General features: G+C 38.3%; 1 protein-coding gene and 1 non-coding gene across 12 annotated transcripts in view; both read left to right on the top strand.

The window, feature by feature from the left end:
• SLC41A2 (solute carrier family 41 member 2) overlaps positions 1-27,222 on the top strand; it is a 164,469-nt gene that overhangs the window by 118,016 nt on the left and 19,231 nt on the right. The window lies entirely within an intron of this gene.
• On the top strand, positions 14,102-14,205 carry LOC126076648 (U6 spliceosomal RNA). The gene has a single exon (XR_007517573.1). It is a non-coding gene; the product is annotated as a U6 spliceosomal RNA (small nuclear RNA).

Genomic DNA, 27,222 nt, shown 5'->3' with positions numbered 1-27,222 from the left:
AATGTGTTATATGTATTCTGGAACTGGGAAAATCACTACAGGATGGGTTCGGGGACCCACTGGACCTACTGTGAGATAGATATGAGCCGAGACTCCTTTAATAACCTAACCTCCATATGCCCCCACTCTGACTGGTGGGCCACAGTGACGTTTTGGGTCTCCTGGAACTAGTGTCATTTCAGAGCCAGTATCCAGTCATCTCCGAAAAGTCTGATTATTTCCTTTTCTACAGCAGTCACTCTCGTAAAGGGCCATAGATCCCTTTGGGAAAGCTGAAAGAAAGATTAACAGTGTAAGTTTTTGGCAGTTTATTGGAGTCCTTCCTCAAGGGGACCCAGCCTTCCCTTCAGTCAAGGGGTTGCAGGTCTGTAAACTCACTCCAGTCTGGAAATTGATTGAGGGGCCATGACTCTATTCTGGTGATTTGAGTTAGACTGCTGTTCACTTGACCTAGAAGTTATCCACTTGTACGGATCAAGTAAATATTTATTAGATTTCCTATCTGTATCACTCCTAGGGACACCATGACTAAGTAGCCAATGCCGTAAGTCCAAACAAGTCAGACTATTCTGATTTCTGCTTTGACTCTGATGTCCATTACAGTAACCACACCCACCTTGTCTTTGTCGATTGAGTACTACCACTTGGCCCCTACCACCTTGGCCTCTAATCAGCCCCATTGTAGTTAGGTGTCTTAAATTCATTTAGGGCAGTTCCCCCTGTCAAATCTTACTTACATAAAATAGCAATCACAGCAGTCTTCAGGGATGCTGGAGCTCCCTTCTCAAATTTGATCCTCACTGCTGTGGTAAAATATGTGTCCTCTGGGCATTCCATGTGTGGGTCTTTGGGTTTATCCTGATAAATCCACTCTAGCATGCCAATTTCCCTAAGTCTTACCTTCTTCTACAATATACCAAAGCAGCTCTGGTACTTCAACTTGATTTAGTGCAGGCCACCTTGTAATCCATGCTTCAGCATCCCAACCAAATAAACTATTAGATCCTTTCCTAACTTACTGAGCTGAAACTATTACTCACAGTGTTGTACTTCAGGATACATCTTGAAATGTTCTTTTTGATGATGAAAATGACACCATTCCTCTTCAGTTTGTCGTTCCTGGCATAATAGACTATATGATTATCTGATGCAAAATGGCCAATACCAGTCCATTCCAGCTCACTAATGTCTAGAATATTGATGTTTATGTGTTCCATTTCATTTTTGACCACTCAGTTTTCCTAGGTTCGTACTTGGTACATTCCACGTTCTGATTATTAATGGATGTTTGCAGTTGTTTCTTCTCATTTCGAGTCATGCCACAAAGTAAATGACATGTCTCAGTACCCGATGCCCCAATACCACCACTCAACCCCTAACTTCTCGTTCTACCAGTATAACCGTGTCTCAGTTTTGGCTACCTTAATATTCTGTTTACAGTAAGATTGCTGTTCAAAGTTGAGCCATGAAATATTCAGTGACTCCCTTTGCTCTCTAGTTTTGTTTTTCTCGGCATTTATAGTTGTCTTGTTTCATTCTTTGCTTAGTTTTCTATCTGTTTATCACTACCTCATCCCCAAACTCTCCTCTGTTTGTCCAGATCTCCTCTCAATATGTGGATTCATACCAGCCCTCCCCTCCAGAGCCTTTTAATAGGATCCATTTTGGAGTGGTTGCCCACTAGGCCTTCTGCACAATTATTGTATTGGGATTTCTTGTCATCACAATCCTGAGGAGTCCTTTTGTCTCATTCTGTGTGGGGGGGGGGCGGGGGGGGTTGGATTTCCTCTTTCCTGGCTTACATGTCTTCTATTTTTTGGTTCTCATGTTTTGAATATATCTTCCAATAGATTCCTAAGAAAGAGGGTGGGGGAGGTAAATTTTCTGATCTTTTGCAGGTTATAAAATGCTTTATGCTGCCCTCTCAGTTAATAATTGACAGTATTCAGTTTTCTTTAGAAATTTGAAGGCATTGCTTCATTGCATTTAGCTTCCTATGTTACCATTGAGGAGAATAATTAGGCGCCATTTTGACTCCAGATTCCGTTGTACATAACTTCTTTTATCTTCCCAGAAGCTTGCAGGATCTTCTCTTTGTCCCTATTGTTCTGAAATTTCATGTTCATGTGCCCTGGTTTGGGTATAATTTGTCTTGTTTTGCTGAACATTAACCCTTTCAATCTAAAAACTCAGATTCTTAGTTTGAGGAAAATTTCTTAGATGATTTTTCTTTCTGTTTCCTCTCATCGTTCTAGAATCATGTTGTTTGGTTTCTGGAATTCTTAGGTTAAATTTCTTATCTTTTCTTTCTTAGTCTCTGTTTCTTTGCCTTTTTCCCCTCTTCTTCTGGGAGATTTCCGTGCCTTTTTAAATCTTTTCTCTGTTATTTTAGTGGCGTTTCAGGAGAGAGTAGAGTTGAAGGACACATACTGTATTCTTACACAAATAAGGCATACCTTCTAGATTTGTTTGCCAACCGTGCCCTCCTCCTTCGTGACATATTTTTGTAAGCACACTATGCTATTTTTTTTTTTTACAGCAACATGTAAAAAAAATTAGTAGTAAATTGTTTACAAAAATACCTCATGGGGAGAGGGTGTGATTGACAAACAGATAAGGTATGTTATTTTCCTAAAAATAAGGTGCTTAATTTGCCTTCTTGTGAGAGACTTTTAATTTTAAAACTTAAGAAAATTGCCTTTACTTTCAAATGTGTGATTGATACATACATATACAAAATTTAAATGTTATATAGTACTAAAAGTTTCTACCTTCCCAGTCTCAGAGTCACACTGAAATATTTTAGCTGTTTCTTCTTGTATTTGTCTGTAAGTCTTAAAATAACATATCTAAACTTCTAATTTATGATTAATGTCCTTCAGACTTCTGCTAATAAAAGCTGAGAATCTTTGTGCTGTTATATAACTCTTCATCTTTTCTGTATGGTTATATCACAATTATTTGTTAAGGTAGTAGTCACTGTTTGTATTATTATGCCTATATAAACATTGTTTACTATACAGCCAGATAATGTACTATGATTATATTTCCTTTCTTGTATATTTTATTTTTCTTGGACTTAATAATTGTGTCTTTTTTCATTTGCATCATTTTCCATAACCCCATCATTAATTTTTTACAACTGTTCCAGCTTTATTTTGACTTCTGGGCATGACTTCTTGCTAATCTCTGATAGCCTTGATTTGGTACCTCCAGCAGTGAGAAACCCTAACCACTTAAGAAAAGAGATGGATTCCAATAAATCTTTGAAGAGATGGCATTTGAACCTGGCTTTGGAAACCCTGGTGGAGTAGTAGTTAAGAGCTATGGCTGCTAACCAAAAGGTTGGTGGCAGTTCAGATCCACCAGGCGCTCCTTAGAAATCGTGTGGGACAGTTCTACTTTGTCCAATAGGGTTGCTATGAGTCAGAATTGACTCGATGGCAATGGGTTTGGTTTTTAGTTTTTTTAAAGAATTAACATATAGGAACAGGGATGGGGTAGGTATGGGAACATTATTCCAGTTAAAAGGAACTGATAATGATGGCAGTGAAATTAGCTGGCATTCATATAGTGTTTCCTCTATGCCTGGCACTGTTCTAAGAGCTTTACATGTATTAATTCAGTTAATTCTCACAAAAACCCTATAAAGTTTGTTCTTTTGATGTAAATCAGTATCTTTCAAAGTGGAGTGCTTACAAAACAATGCATTGTGTATAGGAAGAAAAATTAAAACTTCTATTTAAATATTTTTACCTCATTTGTTTAAAATGTCTATTTTCTTCTAATTTTATGATTAGTTAGTAATAAACATAATACATTAGTACAGTGTTAAAGTATGCTTAAATATTTTATACTGACAAGGCTGCATAATCTAAAACTTTTAAAGATTACTGAGTTAAAGCATTGAGATGAGAAAGCACAGAGCTCATGCCAGAAAGAATTAATGATTCACATACAGGATCTAACTGAGAGGACAGAGTAGAGGAGGTAAGGCTGAAAGGGTAGATTAGGGCACTTTAGAAAGGCCTAAAATACCAAACAAGAGGGATTAGAATCTATTCTTAAAACAATAAAAACTCTTACAATTTAATTGAAAATTTTAACTTTACTATAATGCTTTATGGTATCTTAGACTTTATTAAAAGTCACCCATCAAATCGGTCATTCATTTATTGATTCAGTAAACCATTCTACTAGATGCGAGGATGGAGTTTAAGTCCCAGGATGAATAAATTCAGACCTTATTCTCAAGGACTAAAGATCTAAAGGAAAGACAACTACATGATCAAATAATTATAATGTAATATAATATAGATGCTGGGTATAACACTGTATAAATTGCTTTCAGATCTTGAGAGAGAAAGCAGTTAACTCTACCTGAGTTAACTATTTCTCTAGTAAATAGTATTACCTGAGTTATACTATTTCTCTACTGTTCAATAGGAACACAAGTTATTTCAAATATTTTTATTACTGGCTACTTTTTTATTGCTGTATATGATATGGTCATTTCTTATAATTCATGTTTGATGCTGTTCTCAATGTGTGTAAATATTATGAAAAACATGCATCCCTCAGTTCATGGCAAATTGTTGTTAGGTGCCGTCGAATCAGTTCCGACTCATAGCGACCCTACGTACAACAGAACAAAACACTGCCTGGTCCTGTGCCATCCTTAAAATCGTTGTTATGCTTGAGCTCATTGTTGCAGCCACTGTGTTAATCCACCTCATTGAGGGTCTTCCTCTTTTCCGCTGACCCTGTACTCTACCAAGCATGATGTCCTTCTCCAGGGACTGATCCCTCCTGACAACATGTCCAAAGTATGTAAGACGCAGTTTCGCCATCCTAGCCTCTAAGGAACATTCTGGCCACACTTCTTCCAGGACAGATTTGTTCTTTTGGCAGAGCATGGTATGTTCAGTATTCTTCGCCAACACCACAACTCTTCTTCGGTCTTCCTTATTCATTGTCCAGCTTTCACATGCATATGATGTGATTGAAAATACCATGGCTTGGGTAGGCGCACCTGAGTCTTCAGGGTGACATCTTTGCTCTTCAACACTTTGAAGAGGTCATTTGCAGCAGATTTGCCCAATGCAGTGCGTCTTTTGATTTCTTGACTGCTGCTTCCATGGCTGTTGATTGTGGATCCAAGTAAAATGAAATCCTTGACAACTTCGATCTTTTCTCCGTTTATCATGATGTTGCTCATTGGTCCAGTTGTGAGGATTTTTGTTTTCTTTATGTTGAGGTGTAATCCATACTGAAGGCTGTGGTCTTTGATCTTCATCAGTAGGTGCTTCAAATCCTCTTCACTTTCAGCAACCGCGGCAAATACTCAGAGACTATTCTTTGGTCTGTTGATAACCATGGTATGTCTAAAGCATGTTCTTATTTGCAACTGTACCTCTTAACCTCTTGGATTGATTTGACATTAATGCCTGAGGTTACACTCTCTTCCCAGACTAATATTCTTTGAAGAGCCTTCCTCACCTAATTCCCCAACTAGCTAAATGAAGGAAACCTGTTTGAAGGAAACTTGACATTGAGCTTATTATAATGACTTAGTAATAATCGTTTGTCAGTATTTTAGCATTTATTCATATGTCATCTCTCCCTGGAAGACTCTCTTAAATACCTAATTTAGTTTACATGCTGTTATTCTCTGTCCCATAGTACTCTGTGAATACCATTATCCTAGCCTGTCCCGTATTATATTAACATTGTCTGTTTATATGCCTTTCCCAGTCATTCTGGAGACAGGGTCTTTGTTTTCCTCATTTTCGTTTCTCCAATACCTAGCCTCCATTCTGTTTTTATGTTGTTAGTTGCTGCGGAGTCAGTGCCAACTCATAGTGACCCTGTATTTCTCGTGCTCAATTAATATTTGTTAAACTGCATGGTTATATCTTACCAGCTTCGTCTCCTCCCTTGGTAGAAGGAGGAGAAAGTTTGCAACTATATTTAGGTAATCCAGAAATTCTAGAAGAACTAAAAAATCTAAAATTTCTTCTTCTTGCTCTCAGTAAACACCAGTTTCCTCTTTCACTGACACAGATATTCACAATAGAAGACAATGAAAAATAAAACACAAACCAAACAAGTTCTAATGACATTTAATCAGAATTGTAAGGTTTTACTGAATGTTAGAGATGAGATGACATGTGGTATCTAGGGAAAGGGTAGGGGCACAGTAAAAACAAGATTGGTCAGGTGTTGTTAATTGATGAACCTAAGTGATGGTACATGAGAGTGAGGTGGGGTTAATTTATATTTTTCTCTTCAATTTTGTGTATGTTTGAATTTCTACATAACAAGAAGTTTAAAAAATTAAGGTTTTATTTCAGATGTTTACATGGGAGTTTTTTCAGCGCATATCAGTTCTCTATTTTTGGTCCCATAGCTGACTGACTGTTTCTTACTTCAAGCAAAAAGTGCAAAGTCAAGTTGAGTTTGAAATTCTGTTTGCGACTTAGAGCACTTGAGTTGTTTCTTATTTTGCCCTGGGCACACACTGACTCCATTAAAAATAATTTTTTTTAATTAAAAAATTAACTTATATGTAACAAATTATGTTGTTGGAGGTACTTATTGTGTGTCTTGCAATTAGAAGGGACCTAACAAATATGGTTGTATTAAGTGAAGTTAAGGCCAGTGAACCACAGTCAGCAGATGTGATGGATTGTACTCTTACGCCCTTACCAGCACCCAAAAGCAGTCACAGTGGTTGGGACATATTAGGGCCAGAGCAGTGTGCTGAAAGGCATTCCTATTTGGTGCACCACCAGTCACACTGCATTTTGAGTTTTTTAATCAGTAAAAATGAGTTGGCACCAAGCTAAACCATCCTGTGTTACCCTTCTGCCATCAGTCAGCATTTATGAGATGGTTAGCTGTGATTAAGGGCACAATTGTTGGCTTTGGAACAGAATTTTTCTTCTATGTCACGTTACCCCATCGAACCCACAACTTTGACCTCTCGAACCAGAGTGTTAGGGACAATTGGGGTCTTTCTCTCTGAGCAGTCATTTCTCCTGTCTTCACATCTTACTTATTCAGATGCTCTGTTGACTGTGCAAAGCCTGTTAATTTATGCAATCAAAAGCATAGTGTAGAATTCTAAGCTGTGATGGACCTTGTTGGCCTTTCTTCTAAGATGTATGGAAGAGAATGTTAATATCTTCTTGGGGGCTTGCTATTCCTTATTCATTTGTTTGCCTTCCTCCCTACAGTCTTTTTCAAGGATGGAGTACCTTATAGCATAGTAAACCTCAGAAGGTACAAAGATAATTATCAGTCAAATAAGCAGGCTGAGCAAAGAAGAAACAGCAGTACATCTTGGTTCAGTTCCCCATTTAATTTAAAGCCTCTGCTAGTCCCCTGTCGCGTTAGAAATCCTAAATATGCTTTCTTTGTTTGTGAAAAGGCAAAAGCATAAAATTTGGTTGATCTTATTCTGTAAGAGGCAAAAAGATGCCCCTAGACAAACTGAAAGAGGGGGGAGAAAGGCCTGTACTTAGTCATGGTTGATCTCAAACCTGAATAAGTCTAGTACTATTCAAGTCTCATTATTTTTATAATCTATTTTACTCATTTGATTAAAAAATTTACTATTACCATTTTCTGTTTTATTACGATGATTATAGATAACATCTGGAGTATATTAATATTTTTTCCACCATAAGATATCTCAATGGGAAAAGAAAAATGAGGCTTTTCTAGCCCTAAATGTCTATTGAATTTCAACAGTGCATTTGTTAATATAATTAATAAACAGTGAATTAAAACCATTTCTAAGTGAAAATTTTAATTCCCTATTGTAGACACTGATTGTTTCATATATAAAATTAGATTATTAAGAACTCTTCTAAAATTCTAGCAGCACCAAATTCCATGAGAAATCCATTTGTGAAAGTTTGGTTATAGAACACCTTGCCCCTGGCTATTATCTGTGTTTTCATGTGAGAGGGACAAAGTGTTTCCTTTACATGGTAGAATGACAACAAACTCTCAATAAGTTGAGAATTATAAACATCAGGATTTTGTCAAGTACGTACAGTGTGCCAAGTACTGTGCTAGTCACTGAACAAAAGAAATAGAAGATGTTGTCCCCATCCTTAACTTGGGAGGATTAGAATTAAATGCATTAAACAACTGGGGAACAGCCAAAGACTTACTTCTTACAATAATATAGTCTTCTTCCTCTATAACTCCAGAATCAGTTAAATGCCAGTTTTTCATAATTTAAAAGTGCTTTACTATGTTTTGGCAGGATGGGAGGGGGGCAATCAGAGTATATGTTATAGGTGATGAGCAACTTGAATTAATATCAATAAATATGAAACTGTTCTTAGCAAAGTAATTAGTGTAATACACATCTTATTAATATAATTTTAAAAACAGAAGTCTCCTTAGTTTTTGTTGTTACTACTATCTTTTGTTAGGTAATACTTGTATTTGAATTTTATACTTAAATGTAAATTACACCATCTCATATTCCCCAACAGGGTAGCATTATGAGAAAAAAAATTGTTCTCAGCAAAGCCCAAGGCCAATTTAAATGAGTAAATGAATGCCCCTCATAATAAAATTATAATCGGAATATAAACTAATGACTTTTCTAATAAGCATTTCTATTCTCTAAATAGTTTGTGATCATTTTTGAAACATATGTTTATAATATGATCGTGCCCAAAACACAGATAGTGCAAATTAAGAGCAAACATCTTTTATTTCTTATTAAGTAGAACATGCTTGGGGCAGAAATATGATCAGTGACTTCTACAAACTTACTAAAAGAAGCATTGATACTATCTTAGTTCTGCTGTCACATTGATGTGATTTCATGTCATTATTCTGAGTATGAAGACATAACACTAAATGTTTTCCACAGAAGAAAATATAAAACAGACTATCATCACTTCAGAAGAAATTTAGAGTAGCTTCTAGAAAGAACTTCTTAATTATAATAGTAAAATGTTTAACCTAGTATAAAATGAAGTGAAATTTGGCAAGTAGTGTGGTGGTTAAGATTGTGTGTCAGTTTGGCTGGGCCATGATTCTCAGTGTTTATATGTGATCACTCCTTGGGCATGTGGCCTGCATCTGAATATGAGTAGACTTTCTGGCTTTTTGCTCACTCTGGATCCTGCAGCTGCCTCCTGTTAGCCTGACCTCCGGTTCTTGGGACTTGAGCTATCAGCTTATCTGCCGATCTTGAGATAAGTCAGTCTTCACAGCCCATGAGCAGGAGCCCTGTTCTTCGACCTGCCCTTCTTGGGTTCACCAGCCCCTGTAGCTACGTGAATTAGGAGAAGCCTTGAGGTCTTGCCTACCAATCTTGGGATTTGTCGATCTTCACAGCCTGTGAGCAAGAGCCCTGCTCTCCAACCTCCTGATCTTGGGTTCGCCAGCCCCCAAGTCTCTGTGAATCAGGAGAAGCCTCTATCCTGATCCATAGACTTGGAACGTTCCAGGGTCTACAATCGCATGAGCCATTTCCTTGATAAATCTCTCTTTTTCTCCCTCTCTCTCTCTATATATACACTTACTGGTTTTGCTTCTCTAGAAAACTCAGCCCAAGACAAGTAGTAGTATAGCACTGAATTTTATATCAGTTGACACGTGAGAAAATCTACCTCAGCTCAGTGGTGTTGAGCTTCAGAAACTGTCCCTCCCATCCAGCGATGGTACAAGGTGGGATTACCAGTAAAAAGCATGGCATAGACAAAGGACAAAGGAAAGAAGAGGAATGATAACCCTCTATAAGCAGAACATTATAGAAAGATCGCAAGGCTTTTTGAAGTCAGACCTGGGTTTAAATCTCTGCTATGCTGCTATTTCATGATGTTAGTCAAGTTTCTTAACCTCTTTGGGTCTTATTTTTTCCCTACCTCAGAAGATAGTAATGAGGACTAGTATTTTACTCATATATATATATATATATATATATATATATACATACACACACGCACGTATATATACACATATATATGTATGTATATATGTGTGTATGTATATGCATGTATGCGTGTGTGTGTTTATATATATATATATATGGTTTTAAGTTTCCAATAGTAGCAGTACCTGCAGTTTATTATTGTTATTGTCATTGTCATTGACATCTGTCATGGATTGAATTGTGCCCCTCAAAAATAGGTGTATCAATTTGGCTTGGCCACGATTCTCAGTATTGTGTGATTGCCACCATTTTGTCATCTGATGTGATTTTCCCATGTGTTGTAAATCCTATCACTATGACATAATGAGGTCGATTAGCAGCAGTTATGTTGATGAGATCTACAAGATTAGATTGTGCCTTAAGCCAATCTCTTTTGAGATATAAAAGAGAGAAGTGAGCAGAGAGACAGGGGGACCTCATACCATCAAGAAAGCGGCACCAGGAGCAGAGCACGTCCTTTGGACCCGGAGTCCCTGTGCCTGAGAAGCTCTTCAATCGGGGGAAGATTGATGACAAGGACGTTCCTCCAGAGCCAACAGAGAGAAAGCCTTCTCCTGGAGCTGATGCCCTGAATTCAGACTTCTAACCTACCAGACTGTGAGAGAATAAATTTCTCTTTGTTAAAGCCATCCACTCATGGTATTTCTGTTATAGCAGCAGTAGATGACTAAGACAGCATCATTCCCACCCCTCCACCGCCCCCCCCCCCCCCCATTATTAGAGCTGGTTATTCAGTGTCCTGAGGTCTCATCTCCTCACCACTCAGCTTCTCCTCAGCTACTGTTCTTTACCACAGAAATCTTTTCTTGCTCTTTGGTTGAGTACCCTAATCTTCAAATACCATCTTTTCACTCTTTACTCCCAAGTTGATATCTCCAGTCTGGACTCCTGTATCTCTAGCTAGATGTTGAAAAAACATCTCAAACTTGTCCAAAACTACATTCTTTATTTTCCCCATAATCTTTCCTTGTCGGGGGGTAGTGGATGTGAAGCCACAGTAAGTACAATGAAAAGGGGAGTAGGCCAGGCTTAGGATACACATGCAAAGAGTCTCTAAACCTCTCAGCCCTCTGCTACTGACTCCATAAAGTCCTTTTGTAATGAGAAGAGCCTTACTCCGATGAACTTTGTATATCGTGTGTATTCCTTACTGCTGATGCCCCAAATCCTGGGCATGGTGGCCACCACCACTGTCTTGCTACTGATGAGTCCATGCAGTGTAGTAGAAAGACTCCTGAATTAGGAATACGAATTTCTGAGTTCCAATAATGAGGTCCCTTACTAACTCTTTGACTTTGGGTAAGTATCTACACTGGTCTGTGCCTTACTTTCCTCATCTGTGAAATAAGGATGAAGATACTATCTCTAAGGTAACCATATAATTCTAGTCCAAACTAGGATGCTTTTTAGATTTCTACAAAAGTACTCTTGCACATAATTAGTAATGTGTATTTAATACTAAAATAATCTGGTAGTTGAAAGACTATTCATATTAAAATAATTTATAATTACTACCCTATTGCTATCCATAGGTTTTCATTGGCAAATTTTCAGAAGCAGACCACCAAGCTTTTCTTCCTAGTCTTTCTGGGTCTGGAAGCTTTGTTGAAACCTCTCCACCATGGGGGACCCTGTTGGTATTTGAAATACCAGTGACATAGCTTCCAGCATCATAGCAACACACAAGCTACCACAGTATGACAAACTGACAGATGAGTGGTGGATACACACACACACACGAGTGTGTGTGTATGTATAGATTATATATATACACACACACACACATATATATGGCATTTATTATGAGCCATGCACTGTTCCAGGTGCTTTATATATATTAGCTCGTTTCATCCTCACAACAACCCAGTAAGGTAAGTTCTATTATTATTTCTTGTTTACAGATGAGGCATTTGTCATAGAAGTGACAGCAAGATAGGATCTGACTCAAAAGTCTATATTCCCAACCACCGTGTCTTACAAGAATAAGTTTTACACTTTCTTTCGCTTTTAGTGAGGATTATGGTTTTAGTATGGCAGTTTCTAAAGGCATAAGCTGCCTCTTCACTCTGATTTTGTTAGTTCTTCACATATTATACTGCCAGGTATGTTATCTCAGAAGGGCATTCATTCCACCCAATTTACACAGAATCTATGCCTACTGAAGTCATAAACATATTTACATGAAGTCAAGGCAAGGACATAAAAATGCTGAGAATTATTCTGAGAACAGGAGAAAGTTCTATGGAGGCTCAGTAGTAGGAAGGAATTTTTCTACATGGGGATGGAAGTTTTACACTGGCTCCAATTTTGCTTTGTGGAATTTATAGAATATACCATTTCAGTCCAAGGGAATAATATGAGGTAAATGAGAGCATAGGGCTGGAACATAAAAAAAAAAAAGGAACATAGAGCTTATTAAAGGGATGATGGAAAATAAGGTTTGAAAATAACAGGTGTGGCAAGATCGTGAAGAATCTTCAAAACCGGAGTACACAGTTTATTCCACAGAATGGTGATTTTCAACTTTTTCCTGCTCCCCAAACTTGAGAGATCTGATAGATTCCTCTGATGCAGTATGTGTGAGGACTTGGGTCAGCTTAGGCAAGGTAACCTGTCCGTGACTGTTTTCTCATCTGTAAAAAGAGGCTAAGAAAAGTACCTACTGCAGAGGTTGTTACAAGGATTAAATGAGATAATGCATGTAAAGTGCTATTATTGTTATTGTTTTATTATTTTAATATCATCATCGTCTCTGGATTACTGGGTCAATAAGTCTCTTAGACTCTAGAACCCAGAAAATCTAGTATTAAGAGTCCCTACCATGATTCTGATACCCCACCCTATTCCTTAGAGCCACTCTTCTAAATAGGAAAGAATGTAGCCATCTGGTGGCAACATGGATGTAATTGGAATCCGAGGATAACCATCCAGTAGCTGAACTAGTTAATTAGTTTAGGCTTAAGCAAGTTACTTAATTCCTTGGGGTCTCATTGTCCTTGTATGTAAAATGCGGATAATGACTCCTTGCACAGTAGTTATAGTGTGTGTTAAGTACACGACACATAGTAAGCCTTTCCACCACTCATCTGTCAGTTTGTTGAACTGTGGTGGCTTGCATGTTGCTGTGATGCCAGAAACTATGCCACTAGTATTTCAAATGCCAGCAGAGTCACCCATAGTAGACAGGTTTCAGCTGAACTTCCAGACTAAGACAGACTAGGAAGAGGGACTTGACAGTCTACTTCTGAAAAAATTAGCCAGTGAACACCTTATGAATAGCAGCAGCACTTGTCTGATATAGTGCCAGAAGATGAGCCCCTCAGGTTGGAAGGCACTCAAAATATGACTGGGAAAGAGCTGCCTCCTCAAAGTAGAGTTGACTTTAATGACATGGCTGGAGTCAAGCTTCCAGGACCTTCATTTGCTGATGTGGCACAACTCAAAATGAGAAGACAGCTGCAAACATCCATTAAAAATTGGAATGTGAAATGTACAAAGTGTGAATCGAGGAAAATTGGAAGCCATCAAAAATGAAATGGAACATATAAAGATCAATGTCTCAGAAATTAACCAGTTGAGATGGACTAGTTTTGGCCATTTTGAATCAGAAAATCACATGGTCTACTATGCCAGGAATGTCAAATTGAAGAGGAATGGCATTGCATTCATCATCAAAAAGAACATTTCAGAGTGTATCCTGAAGTGCAGTGCTGTCAGTGGTAGGATAATATCCATACGTCTACAAGGAAGACTGGCTAATACGACTATTATTCAAATTTACACACCAACTACTAAGGCCAAAGATGAAGAAATTGAAGATTTTTACCAACTTCTGCAGTCTGAAATTGATCAAACATGCAGCAAAAATGCATTGATAAATACTAGTGATTGGAATGCAAAAGTTGTAAAGAAAAAAAAAAAGATCAGCAGTTGGAAAATATGCTCTTGGTGATAGAAATGATGCCGGAGATCACATGATAGAATTTTGGCAGACCAACGACTTCTTCATTGCAAATACATTTTTTTCAGCAACATAAACAGTGACTATACGTATGGACCTCACCACGTGGAATACACAGAAGTCATATCGACTGTATCTGTGGAAAGAATGGATAAACTCAATATCACCAATCAGTGCTCACTTTGGCGTACATATACTAAAACGGGAATGATACAGAAAATTAGCATGGCCTCTGTGCAAAGATGACATGCAAATTTGTGAAGTGTTCCATATTTTATCATACAGAAACAGCAATTAGGAATCCAAAAAATAAACAACAAGATTTCAGAAGTGGGTGGTGTCATAAAAGGCTTGAGGAGCAGGTTTGAAACAATGGAAGACAGGATTAGTGAAATTGAAGACAAATCCTCAGATGACATTTTTTTAAAGGAAAAATCAGAGAAAAGAATGAAGAAAAATGAAACCCTGAGAACAATGTGGGATACAATCAAAAGGAAAAAATTGTGAGTGATCGGAGTTCCAGAACAGGGGGAGAAAACAGAAAACACAAAGAGGATCATTGAAGAATCGCTGACAGAAAACTTCCCTAATATCATGAAAGATGAAAAGCTGACCATCCAAGAAGCTCAACAAACCCTGTATAGGGTAGACCCCCAAAAGAAAATCACCAAGGCATATTATAATCACACTCACTAAAACCAAAGAGAAAGAAAGAGTCCTGAGAGCAGCTCAAGAAAAACAAAAAGTCACATACAGAGAGGAAACAGTAAGAGTAAGCTCTGATTACTCGGCAGAAGCCATGCAGGCAAGAAGGTAATGGAATGACATATATAAAACCTTGAAAAAAAAATATTACTAACCAAGAATAATATATTCTGCAAAACTCTTGCTCACATATGGTGGTGAAATTAGCGCATTTCTAGATAAACAGAAATTAAAGGAATATGTAAAAGCCAAACCAAACTTACAAGAATTATTAAAGGGAGTCCTTCTGTTAGAGAACAAACAATGTCTAGACGACAGCCTGAATCTAGGACGTAAGACCACATCAGCCAGATACCAGCCTGGGTAATGAACTCTCCAGGATAAAACAAAACTAAAATATTTACAGCAGGAAACCAAAGAGGTTAATCTGTAAGTGACAGCAACATCAGAACAATGAGAGGGAATTAACAATGTAGGTATAAAATTTTCAAATGGAGAGGAAGTCAAGGCGATACCAACTAATAAAAGACTGGTTTAAGCTTAGGGAGATAAGGATAAACTTCAACATAAGCACAAATAAAGTTAACAAACCTACTCATCAAAGTAAAGAAGAAAAACATAAAGTCTCACTAAACACAAAATCTACAAAAATAAATGAAAAAAAATCCACAAACAAAAGGAATTCAGCACAGAAGGGTAAGAGGAACAAAGAAAATGTTGGCACCACCAAAAAAAAGGCACTACAAAATGACAGCAATAAACTCGTACCTATCAATAATTACACTGAACATAAATGGCCTTAGTGCATCCATAAAGAGTCAGAGAGTGACAGAATGGATGAAAAAACGAGACCTACCAATATGCTACCTACAAGAGACACACCTTAGAAACAAAGACATAAACTTACTAAAAATCAAAGGATGAAAAAAAATATCAGACAGCTACCAAAAAAGAGCAGGAGTGGCAATTCTAATCTCAGAGAAAATAGTCTTTAAAACAAAATCCACCATAAAAGACAAAGAAGATTAAAGGGACAAATCCATCATGAAGACATAACTGTAATGACAGGGCTTCAAAATACATAAACTAACAGCACTGACCCCCATGTGTCTGTCAGTTTGTCGCACTGTGGGGGCTTGTGTGTTACTGTGATGCTGGAAGCTATGCCACCGGTATTCAGATACCAGCAGGGTCACCCATGCAGGACAGGTTTCAGCTGAGCTTCCAGACTAAGACAGACTAGGAAGAAGGACCTGGCAGTCTACTTCTGAAAAGCATTAGCCAGTGAAAACCTTATGAATAGCAGTGGAACATTCTCTGATATAGTGCTGGAAGATGAGCCCCCCAGGATGGAAGGCACTCAAAAGATGACTGGGGAAGAGCTGCCTCCTCAAAGTAGAGTAGACCTTAATGACGTGGATGGAGTAAAGCTTTTGGGACCTTCATTTGCTGATGTGGCATGACTCAAAATGAGAAGAAACAGCTGCAAACATCCATTAATAATTGGAACCTGGAATGTACAAAGTATGAATCTAGGAAAATTGGAAAACGTCAAAAATGAAATGGAATGCATAAACATCGATATCCCAGGCATTAGTGAGCTGAAATGGACTGGTATTGGCCATTTTGAATCAGACAATCATATAGTCTACTATGCTGGGAATGACAGCTCGAAGAGGAATGGTGTTGCATTCATCGTCAAAAAGAACATTTCAAGATCTATCCTGAAGTACAAAACTGTCAGTGATAAGATAATATCCATACGCCTACAAGGAAGAACAGTTAATATGACTATTATTCAAATTTACACACCAACCACTAGGGCCAAAGATGAAGAATTAGAAGATTTTTATCAGCTGTTGCAGTCTGAAATTGATCGAACATGCAATCAAGATGCATTGATAATTACTGGCTATTGGAATGCGAAAGTTGGAAACAAAGAAGAAGGATCAGTAGTTGGAAAATATGTCCTTGGTGATAGAAACAATGCCGGAGATCGAATGATAGAATTTTGTAAGACCAACGACTTCTTCATTGCAAATACCTTCTTTCACCAACATAAACGGTGACTATACACGTGGACCTCGCCAGATGGAACACACAGAAATCAAACTGACTACATCTGTGGAAAGAGACGATGGAAAAGCTCAATATCATCAGTCAGAACAAGGCTGGGGCCAACTGTGGAACAGACCATCAATTGCTCATATGCAAGTTCAAGCTGAAACTGAAGAAAATCAGAGCAAGTCCATGAGAGCCAAAATATGACCTTGAGTCTATCCCACCTGAATTTAGAGACCATCTCAAGAATAGATTTGATGCATTGAGCACTAGTGACCGAAGACCGTACGAGTTGTGGAATGACATCAAGGACATCATCCATGAAGAAAGCAAGAGGTCACTGAAAAGACAGGAAAGAAAGAAAAGACCAATGTGGGTGTCAGAGGAGGCTCTGAAACTTGCTCTTGTGCATCGAGCAGCTAAAGCAAAAGGAAGAATTGATGAAGTAAAAGAACTGAACAGAAGATCTCAAAGGGCCTCTCGAGAAGACAGAATAAAGTATTATAATGACATGTGCAAAGAGCTGGAGATGGAAAACCAAAAGGGAAGAACATGCTCAGCGTTTCTCAAGCTGAAAGAACTAAAGAAAAAATTCAAGCCTTGAGTTGCAATCGTGAAGGATTCCATGGGGGAAAATATTAAATGATGCAGGAAGCATCAAGAGAAGATGGAAGGAATACACAGAGCCATTATACCAAAAAGCATTAGTTGATATTCAACCATTTCAAGAGGTGGCATATGATCAGGAACTGATGGTACTGATGGAAGAAGTCCAAGCTGCTCTGAAGGCATTGGTGAAAAACAAGGCTCCAGGAATTGATGGAATATCAGTTGAGATGTTTCAATGAACAGATGCAGCGCTGGAGGTGCTCACTTGTCTATGCCGAGAAATATGGAAGACAGCTTCCTGGCTGACTGATTGGAGGAGATCCATATTTATGCCTATTCCCAAGAAAGGTGATCCAACTGAATGTGGAAATTATAGAACAATATCATTAATATCACACGCAAGCAAAATTCTGCTGAAGATCATTCAAAAATGGCTGCAGCAGTATATCGACAGGGAACTGCCAGAAATTCAGGCCGGTTTTGGAAGAGGACGTCGAACCAGGGATATCATTGCTGATGTCAGATGGATCCTGGCTGAAAGCAGGGACTACCAGACGGATGTTTACCTGTGTTTTATTGATTATTCAAAGGCATTTGACTGTGTGGATCATAACAAACTATGGATAACACTGCGAAGAATGGGAATGCCAGAACACTTACACTTAATTGTGCTCATGAGGAACCTTTACATAGATCAAGAGTCAGTTGTTCGGACAGAACAAGGAGATACTGATTGGTTTAAAGTCCAGAAAGGTGTGCATCAGGGTTGTATTCTTTCACCATACCTATTTAATCTGTATGCTGAACAAATAATCCAAGAAGCTGGAGTACATGAAGAAGAACGGGGCATCAGGATTGGTGGAAGACTCATTAACAACCTGCGTTGTGCAGATGACACAACCTTGCTTGCTGAAAGTGAAGAGGACTTGAAGCACTTAGTAATGAAGATCAAAGACCACAACCTTCAGTATGGATTACACCTCAACATAAAGAAAACAAAAATCCTCACAACTGGACCAGTGAGCAACATCGTGATAAATGGAGAAAAGATTGAAGTTGTCAAGGATTTCATTTTACTCGGATCCACAATCAACAGCCATGGAAGCAGCAGTCAAGAAATCAAAAAACGCAAAGATGTCACCCTGAAGACTAAGGTGCGCCTGACCCAAGCCATGGTATTTTTCAATTGCATCATATGCATGTGAAAGCTGGACAATGAATAAGGAAGACAGAAGAGTTGACGCCTTTGAATTGTGGTGTTGGTGAAGAATATTGCATATACCATGGACTGCGAAAAGAACGAACAAATCTGTCTTGGAAGAAGTACGACCAGAATGTTCCTTAGAAGCATGGATGGTGAGACTGCGTCTTACATACTTTGGACATGTTGTCAGGAGGGATGAGTCCCTGGAGAAGGACATCATGCTTGGCAGAGTACAGGGTCAGTGGAAATGAGGAAGACCCTCAACGAGGTGGATTCACACAGTAGCTGCAACAATGAGCTCAAGCATAACAACCATTGTAAGGATGGCTCAGGACCGGACAGTGTTTTGTTCTGTTTTCCATAGGGTCGCTATGAGTCGGAACTGACTCGACGGCACCTAACAACAACAGCGCTGAAAAGAGAAATTGACAGTTCCACAATAATAGTAGGAGACTTCAACACACCAGTCTCGGTAGAGGGCAGGGCACCTAGAAAGAAACTCAACAAAGATACAGAAGAGCTAAAGGGCACAATCAACAACCTTGACCTCGTAGACATATATAGAACACTCCACCCAACAACTGCAAAGTACACATTATTTTCCAAAGCACATGGAGCATCCTCCAGAATAGATCACATCTTTGGCCACAAAGCAACCCTCAACAAAATCCAAAACACTGAGATGATACAAAGTATCTTCTTTGACCACAACACCATCAAAGCAGAAATGAACAGAAAGAGCAAGGAAAAAAAAAATCAAATACGTTGAAACGGAATACCACCCTGCTTAAAAACCACTGGGTAATAGAAGAAATTAAAAATGGAATAAAAAAAATTCTTAGAATCAAAGAAAATTAAAACACATCAATATCAATCAGAACAAGGCCAGGAGCCAGCTGTGAAACAGATCATCAATTGCTCATACGCAAAACTATAGAAAATTAGAGCAAGTTCACAAGAGCCGAAATACGACCTTGAGTATATCCCACCTGAATTTAGATACAATCTCAAGAATAGATTTGATGCATTGAATGCTTATGACCAAAGACCAGATGAGTTGTGCAAGGACATCATACATGAAGAAAGCAAGAGGTCATTACAAAGACAGTAAAGAAAGAAAAGGCCAAAATGGATGTCAACAGAGACCCTCAAACTTGCTCTTAAATGTACAGTAGCTAAAGAGAACAGAAGAAATGATAAAGTAGAACTGAACAGAACATTTCAAAGGGTGGCTTGAGAAGACAAAGTAAAATATAAAGAAATGTGCAAACACCTGGAGTTAGAAAACCAAAAAGGGGTAACATGCTTGGCATTTCTCAGGTTTGAAAGAACTGAAGAAAAAATTCAAGCCTCGAGTTGCAATACTGAAAGATTCTATAGGGAAAATATTGAATGACACAGGAGGCATGAAAGGAAGACGGAAGGAATACACAGTCACTGTACCAAAAAGAACTGATCGGTGTTCCAACATTTCGGGAGGTAGCAGATGATCAAGAAACAATGGTACTGAAGGAAGATGATCAAGCTACACTGAAGGCATTGGCGAAATTCAAGGCTCCAGGAATTGACAGAATATCAATTGAACAGTTTCAACAAACTGATGCAGCGCTGGAGGTGCCCACTTGTCTATGCCAAGAAATTTGAAAGACGGGTACTTGGCCATCTGACTGGAAGTGATTCATATTCGTGTGGGTTCCAAAGAAAGGTGAGCCAACAGAATGCAGAAATTATCGAACAGTATTATTAATATCACACACAGGTAAAATTTTGCTGAACATGATTCATAAGCAGTTGCAGCAGTACATCAACAGGGAACTGCCAGAAATTCTAACTGGATTCAGAAGAGGGTCAGGAATAAGGGATATCATTGCTGATGTCAGATGACTCCTGGCTAAAGAAGAGAATACCAGAAAGATGTTTACCTGTGTTTTATTGACTATGCAAAGGCGTTTGACTGTGTGGATGATAACAAATTGTGGATACCATTGCAAAGAATGGGAATTCCAGAACAATTAATTGGGCTCATGAGGAACGTGTACATAGATCAAGAAGCAGTTGTTCAGACAGAACAAGGGGATACTTATTGGTTTAAAGTCAGGAAAGGTGTGAGTCAGGGTTGTATCCTTTCACCATGTTTATTCAATCTGTATGCAGAACAAATATCTGAGAAGCTGGACTGTATGAAGAACGTGGCACCAGGATTGGAGGAAGACTCGTTAACAATCTGTGATATGCAGATGACACAATCTTGCTTGCTGAAAGTGAAGAGGACTTGAAGCATTTACTGATGAAGATCAAAGACTAGTCTTCAGCGTGGATTACACCTCAACATAAAGAAAATAAAAATCCTCGCAACTGGACCAATAAGCAACATCATAATAAATGGAGAAAATATTGAAGTTGTCAAAGATTTCATTTTACCTAGATCCACAATCAGCGCCCATGGAAACAGTAGTCAAGAAATTTACATTGGGCAAATCTATTCCAAGAGACTGCTTTAAAGTGTTAAACAGCAAAGATGTCACTTTGAGGACTAAGGTGCGCCTGACCCAGGCCATGATATTTTCAGTTACCTATGCATGTGAAAGATGGACAATGAATAAGGAAGACCAAAGAAGAATTGATGGATTTGAATTATGATGTTGGTGAAGGATATTGAATGTACCATGGACTGCCAAAAGAATGAACAAACCTATCTTGGAAGAAGTACATCCAGAACGCTCCTTAGAAGCAAGAATGGCACAAGACTTTGTCTCACATACTTTGGACATATTATCGGGAGGAACCAGTCCTTGGATAAGGATATCATACTTGGTAAAGTAGAGGGTCAGTGAAAAAGAGGAATTCCCTCAATGAGATGAATTGACACAGTGGCTGCAACAGTGGGTTCAAACATAACAAGGATTGTGAGGATGGCTCAGGACTGGTCAGGGTTTTGTTCTGGTGTACATGGGGTCAGTCACTATGAGTCAGAACCGACTCGACAACACCTGACAGTAACAAGTAGGCCTTTATTAAATGGCGTGATTATGTCTTTTTATTCCCATGCTAATTCAAATCCTAGTCCCAGCTGATATCTCAAAGGAGAGAGCTAAGCAACCAGGCAGTTTTAATAGGTTGCCTGATCTCACATTCTCTTCTTCCTCCCCAGGATTCAAATCCACCAGATCCCAACTGGAAAGTAAGGATTGCTTTATTCCTTCTAAGCAACTGTTATGCCTCTTAGCTGGTTTCTGTTGCCTTGGGTTGAGGGTGAAGTGTAAAAAGAACGGTAAAGGGAGTGTTAGGGGAGGACATGCAGTTCCTAGTTTGTTTTTTTTAGTCGTAAAAATATCTACTTTAACTTTGGGAGGGATTTATATGGTTACCTTAAGGTAGGAAGTTGAAGCAGGTGAATTTTTGAGATTGCTTTTTAGCCTTGTAATTGTGTTTTTATGATACAATAGTGTGATTATGCTATTATAGCTTAGGTTATAAACCAAAACCAAACCCACTGCTGTCAACTCTATTGCGACACATAGCATCAAGAGTAGAACTGCCTCACAGGTTTCCAAGACTGTAAATCTTTATGGAAGCAGACTGCCACATCTCCTCCCATGGAGCGGCTGGTAGGCTCAAACTGCCGAGCCTTTGGTTAGCAGCCAAGGGCTTTAACCAGTGCACCACCAGGACTCCTAGGTTATAAAGGTCTTCAAATTAAGACACTTTCCTAAATCCATATTTATGATGAATTCTTTGGATGGGTATGCTTGGGCACCAGGCCAGTAACGCACAAAAGATGAAATGGCTGTCTACCTTATTGTAGACACAGCATGCTGGAACCCTGTATATCAAGGCATTGAGAAAGGCAGTTCTTTTCAGTCTTGTCAAGCCTGATGAAGATGAAGTTCGGACCAGAGAAGCTGAGCCATCTTTTCTCAAGTGTTCTGCTGAGGACATAACTGCCTGAACTCTGAATCCTGCTGAAATTACAGACATGACTTAGAGGAATTTTCACACCATCTACAAAAAATCTTACGCTGTGTGAAAGCACTTAATTGAAAAGCATAAAAATCATTGCTCAGGAAATTTGCCAGAATAAAATCTTGATTGTGACCCCAGAATATTCGCCCCCAAAATACTGACCTGAATGATTCTATAATTTAAATTTTTTTAGTTGTTTTCTTTAAGTAAGTATTCGTTGAGTATTCTTTTACTAAATGCCCATGTTCAGCATAACAAAGCTAATCTAAATTGTTATTGTTGTACCATCTGGGGAAATGCATTAAAGCAAAAAGTTCCTAAAGATTTTTACATAAAAGGTCCAGACCTTCATCACTCTTGTTGATTCTTTTTTTTTTTAACCAAATTTCAACAATTTCTACATGTATGATTCAGTGACACTGATTACATTCTTCATGTTGTGCAACCATTATCGCTATCCTTTTCCGAATCATTCCACCACCGTTAACAGAAACTCTCCCTTGCCCCCTCCGTCCCATCCCTGTGACCACTGATAAAATTTGGTTTCTGTATAGTTGCTTACTTCACATAAAGGAGGTCATACAGCATTTGTCCGTTTGTGACTGAATCATTTCACTCAGCATAATACTTTTAAGGTTTATCCATGTTGGGGCATGTGTCAAGTCTTCTTGAAGATGAGTTTTCATTTGTGGAGATGTAATTTTCCATGTAAGTGTCAATTTGCATACATATATATGTATATACATTTGTTGTTGTCTTTGAATCTTTTTCTTTTGTCATCTTTGAATCATTTGTTGCATCATCTGCTGGGACAAGAGCTGTGCAGAAGCATTTGAGACTCTGAGCAATAAGCATTAAATGACTATGAGACAAGCAAGAATAATTAGAAGTCTTATAAAAAGGGACCAAAAGATACCTTACAATGTGACTCAAGATTTTTCAGGCCTGACCAATAAAACAAGTCCCAGTGATTTCCTAGGTAACCAGGCTCCCTTTTCTTTTAGCTTAGATATGGATTGTTTTATTTTACCTGTAATGTTAATTCAGGTATAACATCAAGTGTTAGCAATAGCATGGACTCCCCGCCTGGGTGGCCAAAAGAAAATCCAAAGCTATTCTGTTACCCATAACTGTTATCTCTTAACTGTACCTGTTTGGGTTAAGGAAAACCGGGTTGTCACCCCAAGGCTTAGACTGTTATTTACTATGTTAACCAAAGTGAGGAATAAATTTTTGTTGATAATCACAAATTATCCAGTTCCTATTAATTTTTAGGCTGCATATTTTTAGGGATCTATTCCACCAGTTACTATTATTATTCCAGAAAGAACTCTGTAAGGTGACATGGTCCATCAGGGGTGTTGGGGAATCATATTATTGCATTGACTTAATAGCTCCACAGAACAATCAATTATCCTCATTTCCTGGATTGGTATTGAAGAACCTGATGTCTGCAGAGGGAGAAAGAACCAGGAGTTACGCAAGAGATGTACTCAATAAGGAAAGGAATGCAAAGAAGAGTGTGCTTTATATGAGAATTTTGTTTAGATGATCTCGGACAGAAGCTGTCTACTTTGTATGGTACTGTTTGTTCTGAGAATCTTGCGTTAATAGTTAACTTCCATGGGCCTTCAGCTTCTGGAAGTACTTAGTTTAGAATCTGTAATGGGTGTTACTTTTCAACTCTACTAAGTCTTGTTCCATTTATCCAGATTATAGCAGAGGATATGGCTAGTTCATACTCATCCAGGGATTATGTCTTTAGAGATTACATCCAGGGTTTATGTTTTACTCATCATTGTAACCTCAGTACCCAGCCCCCGGCCTGGTACAATAATGTTTTTATATTAGTCTTGGATTACAGTAGGCATTTCAGTTGTGTTTCTTCATTTAGATTCTGACCTCATTGAAAACCATAACTATGTCTTATTCTTCTTTGAATGCTCCAGAAATCCTATCACGGTGTTTTCTCTGTTAAATATAAGTAAATTCCTTAAATTGAATTCAAGAATGTGCTTTATATGGGTAACAGGGCAAATACTTGATAAGGTTTCTTATCTAAAAATAGATGAATGTTTTTGAAATTTACCCATATTGTTGCATGGAAACCCTGGTGGCGTAGTGGTTAAGTGCTACAGCTGCTAACCAAAGGGTTGGCAGTTCGAATCTGCCAGGTGCTCCTTGGAAACTCTATGGGGCAGTTCTACTCTGGCCTATAGGGTCGCTATGAGTCAGAATTGACTCGACGGCATTGGGTTGGGTTGCATGTGTTAGTAGTTTGTTCCTTTATAGCTGAGTAGTATTTCATTGTATGAATGTACCACAGTTGATCTGCTGATGAATGTTGGTTTATTTCTAGTTTGGGATGATTATGAATGAAGCTGCTATGAACATTCATATACACAGGCTTTTATGTAGACATATGTTTTTATTTCCCTTAGATGAATAACCAGGAGTAAAATTGTTGGGTCTTATGGAAAGAAGCATGTGTTTAACTTCATAAGAAACTTCTAAGCTGTTTTCCAAAGTGATTGTACCATTTTTCATTTCCACTAGCAATGTGTGAGAGTTCCAGTTGCTCCACATTCTTACCATCAGTTAGCATTGTCAGTCTTTTTTACGTTTAGCTATGTAAATGGGCATAAAGGTAATATTTCCTTGTGATCATAATTTACATTTACCTGATGACTAATGGTATTAAGCATCTTTTCATGGGTTTATTGGCCATTCGTATGTTTTCTTTTGTGAAGTTCAAATATTATGCCCATTTGAGGGGGTGGTTATTACTGAGTTTTAAGAGTTCTTTATACTGGATTCAAGTTCCTTGTCAAATATATGTATTGAAAATATTTTCTTCATCTGTGGATTGTACTTTAGATGAAGGTTTACAGCAAATTAGTTTCCCATTAAACAATTAATACACATTTTGCTTTGTGACATTAGTTGTCAACCCCACGGCATGTCAACAACACTCTCCCCTTCTCAACCTTGGGTTCACTGTTACCAGCTTTTCTATCCCCTCCTGCCTTCTTGTCCTTGCCCCTGGGCTGGTGTGCCCATTTAGTCTCATTTTGTTTTATGGGCCTGTCTAATCTGACGGCACTGGGTGGGTTTTTAATCTTTGGCTGAAGGGTGAACCTCAGGAGTGATTTCAGTACTGAGTTAAAAGGGTGTCTGGGGGCCATACTCTTGAGATTTCTCCAGTCTCCATCAAACTGGTAAGTCTGGTCTTTTTTTGTGAGTTAGAATTTTGTTCTGCATTTTTCTCCAGCTCTGTCTGGGACCCTCTGTTGTGATCCCTGTCAGAGCACTTGGTGGTGGTAGCTGGGCACCATTTAGTTGTGCGGGACTCAGTCTGGTGGAGGCTATGATAGTTGTGGCCCATTAGTCCTTTGGACTAACCTTTCCCTTGTGTCTTTCGTTTTCTTCATTCTCCCTTGGTCCAGACAGGGTGGGACCAGTGGAATATCATAGATGGCCGTTCATAAGCTTTTAAGATCCCAGATGCTACTCACCAAAGTAGGATGCAGAACATTTTCTTTATAAACTATATAATGCCGGTTGAGTTAGATGTCCCTTGAGACCATAGTCCCCAGCCCTCAGCCCAGTAATTTGAGCTCACCAAAAGGTCTGCAGTTCAAGTCCACCAGCTGCTCTTTGGAAACCCTGTGGGGTAGTTCTACGCTGTCCTATAGGGTCGCTAGGAGTTGGAATCAACTCAATAGCAATGTTTTTTGTTTTTTTTCAGGGAGTTTGGATGTGTCTGTGAAGCTTCCATGACCTTGCCTTGGTCAAGTTGTGCTGACTTCCCCAGTATTGTGTACTGTCTTACCCTTCACCAAAGTTACCATTGTAACCGTGTATTTTGAAGAGCAATTTTAATTTAATGAAGTTCAGTTTATCAACTTTCTCTCTTAGGGTTAGTGCTTTTGTGCCTTAAGAAATCTTTACATATTCCAAGAATGTAAGATTTTTCTCCTATATTTTCTTTTAGAAATTTCCTAGTCTTAGTTTTTATTTAGGTCTCTTATTTTGAGTTAATTTTTGTGTATGGCATGAGATAAGGATTAAGGTTCATTTTTTTCCATATGGATAACCAGATGTTCCTACACTGTTTATTGGAAAGACTGTCTTTCCCTTTGAATTATCTTGATATCTTTGTCAAAAATCAATTTACTATATATGTGTGAGTCTATTTCTAGACTCCATTCCATTCCATTCCATTGATTTACATGTCTATTCTTATGCCACTACTTTTTTCTTTTGAGCCTTAACTGGTTCTTCTTGATTATAGGCTAAAAAAAAAATCATTCTACAACTTTTTTATTGTGAGCTCTCTTCTTATGTAGATCTTGGTTCACTTATATGAATATTTTTATAGATACAGTTATGTTGAATAACCAAACCTAACGTAAATGTTTTCCCCACTGTAATTTCCTGTCAGATCAACTCCTTTTATTGTCTACTCTCAATACAGAGTTCTTAGTGTGTTGACATTTCAACAGCAGTGGTAACTGTATCTGTGAGTCCTTTTGTGATATTGTATCTCAGATCTTCAAGAAGTCCAAGTTGATTATGTCTGGCCTTTCACACTTGTCATTTCTAACAGCTGCTTTCTCCAAGATGTTAATTAGGTTAAGTAAACATGCTTCCTCCTTTTGTGCATCCAGCTCTCTTCTCTGCTTTTCACCGTATTCAGTCTCTAACCAATGACTTTAGACCCTTCCATATCAACAAAAGATCCGTTTTCTA

This window comes from Elephas maximus, chromosome 4 (genome assembly GCF_024166365.1).
Source record: "Elephas maximus indicus isolate mEleMax1 chromosome 4, mEleMax1 primary haplotype, whole genome shotgun sequence".
Lineage (NCBI taxonomy): Eukaryota > Metazoa > Chordata > Mammalia > Proboscidea > Elephantidae > Elephas > Elephas maximus.
The sequence above is the reverse complement of the archived record's forward strand: the minus strand, read 5'-3'. Positions and strand labels throughout refer to the sequence as shown.